A 7,873-nucleotide genomic window follows, 5' to 3' on the forward strand; every position below is an offset into this window, starting at 1 on the left:
GTCTTTCTGGTAGCTGTCTGTAGGCAGCTATTCCCCTTACTTCCTCCAGCTCATCCAGATAGAGTTCAATGTCTGAAAATTCTTTTATGTCACAAATGTGAACATAATCATCCTTAGAGGCTTGTGGCTTAGGCTTAGGCTTCTGAGTGAATTTGATTGAGGTTTTAGAGGGTGTTGATTTGATTCTTCTTTTCTGCTTCTTTGATGGTGGAGAAGAGGTTAAGAAGGTGGGCAATTTGATGGTGTCCCAATCAATTGGTTCCTCCTTAGCAATGATTGTTTCACCATGAATGTTTATGAAGGGGTCAGGCACAATGGGTTCAGGAATAGAAGGTAGTGGTTTGGATTTTGATTGGGTTTCTTCAATATCATCTACCATCTTTCTCTTTGCATTGGCCTTCTTTCTGTTCCCTTTCTGTCATTCCTCTCTTTCCTTACTTCTTTCTTCCATATCATTATCAACCATGTCCCCCATACCTTCATCTTCACTTTTGTCTTCAATTTCTTTCTTTTCTTCAGCTTGACTTGACTTTAGCTGTTTTTCAAGCTTTGCTTGTGCTCTTTTGTCAGCCTTTAGCTTTTTGGCTTCTTCCTTCAACCTTCTGGTTTCTTTCCTCTTGGCTATTGAGAATTTGGGATGTCCTTGCATCACACAGATGCTATTTCCCTCTCTAAAGATAATAGCCATGTTCCTTCTTACAACCACATCCATGGTCTCTTTGTGCTTTGTGATACTTCCACCCAAAACCTTGTCTTCATCAGGCTTTGGAAGAGGAAAATCCACTTCTTTCATCTGAGCAAGGCTTAGAGGATTCTTTGTAGAGTCCTTATTGGATCTGTTGTTGGGCTTAAGAGCCATAGGTTTCAGATTCTTGGAAGAAGTCTCTCCAACCTTATTCCTCCTTACTGGCTTGAGCTCCATAATAATTGGTTCCACCTTTGTGCTATGCTTCACAGATTGTGATTTAGAAGTTGTAGAACCAAAAATTTGTTGCATCTTTTCATCAATTTTCCTCCTTTGCTCTTTGACTTGCAATTCAGCTGCTGCTATCTGGATTAGATCAATTCCATCAAGCTTTCCTTTGATTTCAATAGTTGGAGAAGTGGTGATGGCAGGAACTAGCACTTGAGATATTTGAACTGTTGTTAATGGCTCTCTTTCCCCTTCCCCTTTATTCTCCCCCTTTTTGTTATCATCAAGGGTAGGGGTCAAGCCTTGTGCTTTTGCCAGCTGCATTAGTAGATTTGTCTGAGTTTGTTGATTCTGAAGAATGGTGACCATAGAGTCTTCAATGATCTGAACTCTATCTTCCAACCTCGCCAGCCTCTTGTCAGCATCAGATGCTTTCCTCAGTCTCCCCAACAAATCTTGTATAGTACCATAAGGCATGACTGAATCCAACTTCTCAGCATTGTAGGATTTCAAATCAGCAATGTCCTGCTTGAGTTCATCCACACTTAGATTCTGTTTGAAATGCTGCAACTGTAAGAGATGCAGAGAGTCCAGATGAGCTTGAAGAATTGCCTTGGTACCAGCATCCGTAGTCTCCTGAAGGGCCTTCTGAATAGTCATTACTTGCCTGACCAAAGTTACACCAAACTCTCCTGGTGTAGATGCATTTGCCCATTCCCAATCAGGTAGATCTGGAACAGAACTTGGGCCTGCTTCTCCCCCTAAGTTCATGCTCTCATCCAAAGAATCAGAGTCATCATCATTAGAATTTACTCCAAATTCTTCAGATGGCTCACCAGCTTGAGAAGGCAGCCTGTTAACAGCAGCTTTGTCTCTGAGAAGAGATTCTGAAGTGTGTACAATGTTTAAAGTCTGTTCTGCCTCCACATTTCCCTGAGCAGCCAACAATTGATAGGCTGGAACAGGGTGAGTAAAAGTGTCAGCATCCAAGGAAATGTTATCAATTATAGCTTTATAATGTTGCTGAAATTGTCTTTCCTTTTCTACATCATCCACTATCATTGACTCACTAGCAATGGTTGGATCCACCCTTATAGCTTCTGTACCTGCCTTTCTCTCATTTTCTCTATTTTCTTGCATCAGGGGCTCCCCCTGGCTCACACACACCCTCACACCCTCACCCTCACCTTCTAAGGTGGCACTCCCCTCACTCACTTTTGCCATACTGGAAGAAATAGCATGCATATGGTGACTCTCAACCTCTCTTTTTGCCTGGGAGCAACCCAGCCTCTCACTCAAATTATCACTCCCTTCCCTCAAACCTAAAAGTGATTGTACAGTAACCATGTCCTCTACAATTGGAAGTGTTTTTGTTATATGTGTAGAGACCATCAACGGATAGGGAGTATCCGTTGAAGTGGAAACTGATGGTATCAACGGATAACTGCTGTTAAGCTTATTCGTCGAAGAACAACCACTTGTCAACGGATGAGAGATATCCATTGAAGAAGGAAAAGATGTAGATATAGAAAGTGACATAATTGTTGAATCTGTGTGAATTGATTTTAAGTGAGGTGACACAAATTCTTCAACTATATCTGAAAGAATTGGCTGATGATCCAACAAATCATCTAAAAGATGATGATCATCAGGTTTTGAGTGGGGCTCCTCCCTGAGTTTTAATGAGGGAGAATCAGGAAGTGATGTGAATATCATATCCACATCCAGAGAGGGTGATGGAGAGTTTGATGATGGATGTGTTTCTATTATGAGATAATGGGGCTGTGACTCCACATTTGCTGGAGTCACATAAAGCTGAATTTGAGAAGGCAAAGATACAGGTGGATGTATATGTGTTGTGTGTGCCCCTTGTGTGGAAACTAGGGTCTTGGCCTTCTTCTTCCTTGAAAAGTCTTTGATTGGTAAATTTGTGGCTTCAGTGTCCCTCCCTCTTTTGTTCTGTGTCCCTGGTTGGGGACTATTTTCAATAGTTGCACCCTTTTGGGAGGATGCAACTAGGGATGTGTTTGACTCCTTTTGAACCACCACAATCTTTTGAGAGACTGTGGCTTGGCTGGCTGGGGTACCACTCACCTCTCCCACCTTATCCTGGGGGGTTTTTTGATGTTCACCCCTCCCCTCACCACTCACACCCTGTTCACTCCCTTCAGGGTTTATGGTAGTTGTTACAACCGTTGTCTTTTGAGAAACAACAGAGGTGGTTTTCTTTGACTTGTGTTTTGAAATTTTAGTTTTGGTGGCTTTGGTAGGAACCTGTTTGGACAAAGACACGGATTCCATTGCCACACTGGAAGGCAAAGAAACAATGGGGTTGGAGACAGTAGGAGTTATAGAAGTGTTTACCTCACTTACCTGTGGTGCATTCATGATTGGAAAATATACCAATGGCACCTGGCTGTTGAGGTTCATTCTCAAAAGGTCTGCAAGGACCCTTTTCTCTTGTGCCCAGCATTTGAGTTTATTGTTCTCATTAGATACAACCAATCCTTCAGCAACATGGTTAGCCAATAACATAAAGAATCTAGCATAGTAGATGTTATGTGGTCTATTAGCTTTGTTACCTAATCTGGAACCTAATTCTAGCATGACATTGTTGCTAAAATTAAAGTACCTATCAGAAACTAGCATATAGAGCATATTAACAAGAGATGAAGTTATGGCATCAAAATTGCTAATCTTCCCAGAGAAAACCTTGATAAAGGCATCTCCAAGAAAACTCCATTCTTTCCGAAGGCCCTTCCTTCTAATACTACCTAAACTAGCAGAATCAAAAGCATAGCTTATGGAATCTAACATAGCAGATACATCTTTATCAGTGTGTGGTGTCATGGCATTATTCTCAGGCAACTTAAAGCAAGACTGTATATCATCACAGTTAATGCAATAATCCTTACCTTTGAGAGAGAAGGCAATAGTCATATCTATGGAGTTGAACTCTGCAGTTGTCCAAATCTCCTCAATCACCTCACAGTAGATGGTTGGGGCTTCCAGCATTGCATAGCTTAGTTTGCAGTTTTTGATGAAGTCCATCATCTTGTGATAATCAGAATGGGCTTCATTCTTTTCAACCAAGGCTACGAAATTATTCTTTTCATAAACAAATCCAGATTGAGACATAATTTTCACTACTGGTGCCATTGTTGTGAGTAGAGGTTGCAGAGAAAAACTTGAGAATTTTGGGAGAGAAGGTGAATAAAAATTACAAGAAAGCGTAAAGTGAAAATTAGAATTCAATGGGCTTTTATACTTTCTTGAATTAAAACGTAAATAAAATGATTAAATGATACTTTTAAATAAATTACAGCCATTTAAGAATAAAGAAAACTGTAGAAATTCTGAAAACTGCCTTTAATACAAATACATACAACAGTGTATATCTGTATCAACGGTTAAGTAAAAGAATCAACGGCTGTGACTCACTTAAAGTGACTGATGTGACACTTCAACGGATAAGGTAAATAGTTATCCATTGATGATCAACATTATTTTATCCGTTGAGGGATAAAATTACCAGAAATGTATTTGTCTTTCAACGGATAATGAACATCCGTTGATAGAACAATTTTGACTATCAACGGATAGGGAATATCCGTTGATAGAATAAGTCTTACTTAAAGCCAACTTTGTTCTTGCAGTAAATTCATTTCAGGCTTCAAGGCAGATTATATAGAGGACATAAATTTATGAATAATTAAGCATACCTAGCTCACTTACTAATCTTGTGAATGTTGATTCATCAAGTGGCTTGGTAAATATGTCTGCAATCTGTTTTTCACTTGGAACAAAATGAAGTTCCACTGTACCTTTCATCACATGTTCCCTAATGAAGTGGTACTTGATGTCAATGTGCTTGGTTCTTGAGTGCTACACTGGATTTTCAGTAATGGCAATGGCACTTGTGTTGTCACAGAATATAGGAATTTTGTCAACAGTTAGTCCATAGTTAAATAGTTGATTCCTCATCCATAGTATCTGTGCACAGCAACTACCAGCAGCAATGTACTCAGCTTCAGCTGTTGATGTAGAAACAGAATTTTGCTTCTTATTGAACCATGACACAAGCTTGTTCCCTAGAAATTGACAGGTGCCAGTTGTGCTTTTCCTGTCTATTTTACAGCCTGCATAATCTGCATCTGAGTAGCCAATTAGATCAAAACCAGACTCTCTAGGGTACCAAATTCCTAGATTTGGAGTCCCTTTGAGATATCTGAAGATTCTTTTAATAGCCACTAAGTGAGATTCTTTAGGGTCAGCTTGAAATCTAGCACAGAGACATGTAGAAAATATTATATCAGGTCTACTATCAGTTAAATATAAAAGTGAGCCAACCATGCCTCTATAACTTAAAATGTCCACAGACTTTTCAGCCTTGTTTAATTCAAGCTTGGTGGCAGTGGCCATGGGAGTTTTTGCAGATGAACAGTCCATTAAGTCAAACTTCTTTAAAAGATCATAAATATATTTAGTTTGACTAATGAAAATTCCACCACTAACTTGTTTAACTTGTAAACCAAGAAAATAAGTTAGCTCTCCCATCATGCTCATTTCATATTTACTTTGCATTAACTTAGCAAACTTTTTACAAAGTTTATCATCTGTAGATCCAAATATAATATCATCTACATAAATTTGAACAAGTATTGTAGAGCCATTAACATTTCTAAAGAAAAGAGTTTTGTCAACAGTACCTCTTGTGAAGTGATTATCTAGAAGGAATTTTGACAAAGTCTCATACCAGGCTCTAGGTGCTTGCTTTAGTCCATAGAGTGCTTTCAACAGATAATACACATAGTCTGGAAAGTTTGGATCTTCAAACCCTGGAGGTTGGCTTACATAAACTTCTTCCTCCAATTCCCCATTTAGAAATGCACTCTTGACATCCATTTGATAGACTTTGAAATTGGCATGGGTTGCATAGGCTAGAAAGATTCCTATGGCCTCAAGTCTGGCAACTGGAGCAAATGTTTCATCAAAATCTATTCCCTCTTGTTGAGAATAGCCTTTAGCAACCAATCTGGCTTTATTCCTTATGACAGTGCCATTTTCATCCATCTTGTTTCTGAATACCCATTTTCTGTCAATAGAACTCTTGTTCTTTGGCTTGGGTACCAGCTTCCATACTTTGTTCCTCTCAAATTGGTTTAGCTCCTCTTGCATTGCTAAAATCCAATCTGGATCCAATAGAGCTTCTTCCACTCTCTTAGGTTCCTCCTGTGATAGAAAGCTACTATACAGACATTCATCTTGAGTAGCCCTTCTAGTTTGCACTTTAGATGTAGCATCACCAATGATCAGTTCAAAAGGGTGATTCTTGGTCCATTTCCTTTGAGGTGGTAGATTAGCTCTAGATGAGGTTACCTCAGTATTGTCATGATGTGAGATAGAATGTTGATTGGTTGACACTCCCCCTGAGTTGTTGATCTTTTGAAAGGAATTGGGAGCTCTATCAACTGATAAAGTGAATTGATTATCCGTTGACAGACTGTGATCAACGGATGCTTCATTATGAACTTCAACGGATGATGCACTTTGTCTTTCAACGAATGTTGCATTGCTTCTTTCAACGGAAGCTGAATTATGACTTTCAACGGATGCAGCATTCCGTGCATTATCCAAAGGCAGATTTTGAATTCTTCTTGAGATGCCTTCTTCATCATTCTCATCTTCACTATCATCACAATATATCTCAATATTATTAAATTTAAGTCCTTCATGATGTCCCTCATCTGTTAGTCCATCAATCTTTTTATCATCAAACACAACATGCACAGATTCCATGACAATGTTGGTTCTTAGATTGTAGACCCTATATGATTTTCCAGCAGAATAACCAACAAATATTCCTTCATCAGCCTTTGCATCAAACTTCCCTTTGTGATCAGATTGATTCCTTAAGATGTAACATTTGCAACCAAAGACATGCAGAAAGTTTAAAGTTGGTTTTCTTCTCTTGAATAATTGATAGGGAGTCATGCCTTTTGCCTGATTGATTAGAGAAATATTCTGAGTTTAACATGCACAGTTAACAGCCTCAGCCCAAAAGTAAGTTGGGAGTTTTGACTCTTCAAGCATTGTCCTTGCAGCTTCAATTAGTGATCTGTTCTTCCTTTCCACCACACCATTTTGTTGTGGGGTCCTTGGATCTGAGAACTCATGCATGATCCCATTTTCTTCACAGAACAACTTCATGGTTGAATTCTTGAACTCAGTTCCATTGTCACTCCTAATATTCCTTACTTTGAAATCAGGATGATTGTTGACTTGCTTGATATGATTGATAATGATTTCACTAGCTTCATCCTTTGATCCAAGAAAATAAACCCATGAAAACTTTGAGAAATCATCTACAATCACTAGGCAATATCTTTTCCTTGAAATTGACAATACATTGACTGGTCCAAAGAGATCCATGTGTAGCAGTTGTAATGGTTCATCAATTACAGATTCAAGCTTCTTACTGAATGATACTTTCTTTTGCTTTCCTTTCTGACAAGCATCACACAGTCCATCCCTTGTGAATTCTACTAGAGGCATTCCTCTAACTAAGTCCTTTTTGACTAGATCATTCATTGTCTTGAAATTCAAATGGGACAGCTTCTTGTGCCATAGCCAACTTTCAACTGAGCTTGCTTTGCTGAGAAGACAAGTAATAGATTCTGCATTTGTGACAATACAGGCTTCAGAATTGAAGGAAACAGTATTCCCTCTGTCACATAGTTGACTGATGCTCAATAAGTTGTGTTTGAGACCATCAACCAATGCAATTTCATCAATGATGACATTTTCTTTTGAAATCAAGCCATATCCCATAGTGAATCCTTTGATGTCATCTCCAAAGGTTATACTAGGGCCAGCTCTCTCCTTAAACTCTATGAGCAGGGTGAAATCTCCTGTCATGTGTCTTGAACAACCACTGTCCAAGTACCATAGATTCCTTCT

This window comes from Apium graveolens, chromosome 5 (genome assembly GCF_009905375.1).
Source record: "Apium graveolens cultivar Ventura chromosome 5, ASM990537v1, whole genome shotgun sequence".
In the NCBI taxonomy this organism is placed as follows: Eukaryota; Viridiplantae; Streptophyta; class Magnoliopsida; order Apiales; family Apiaceae; genus Apium; species Apium graveolens.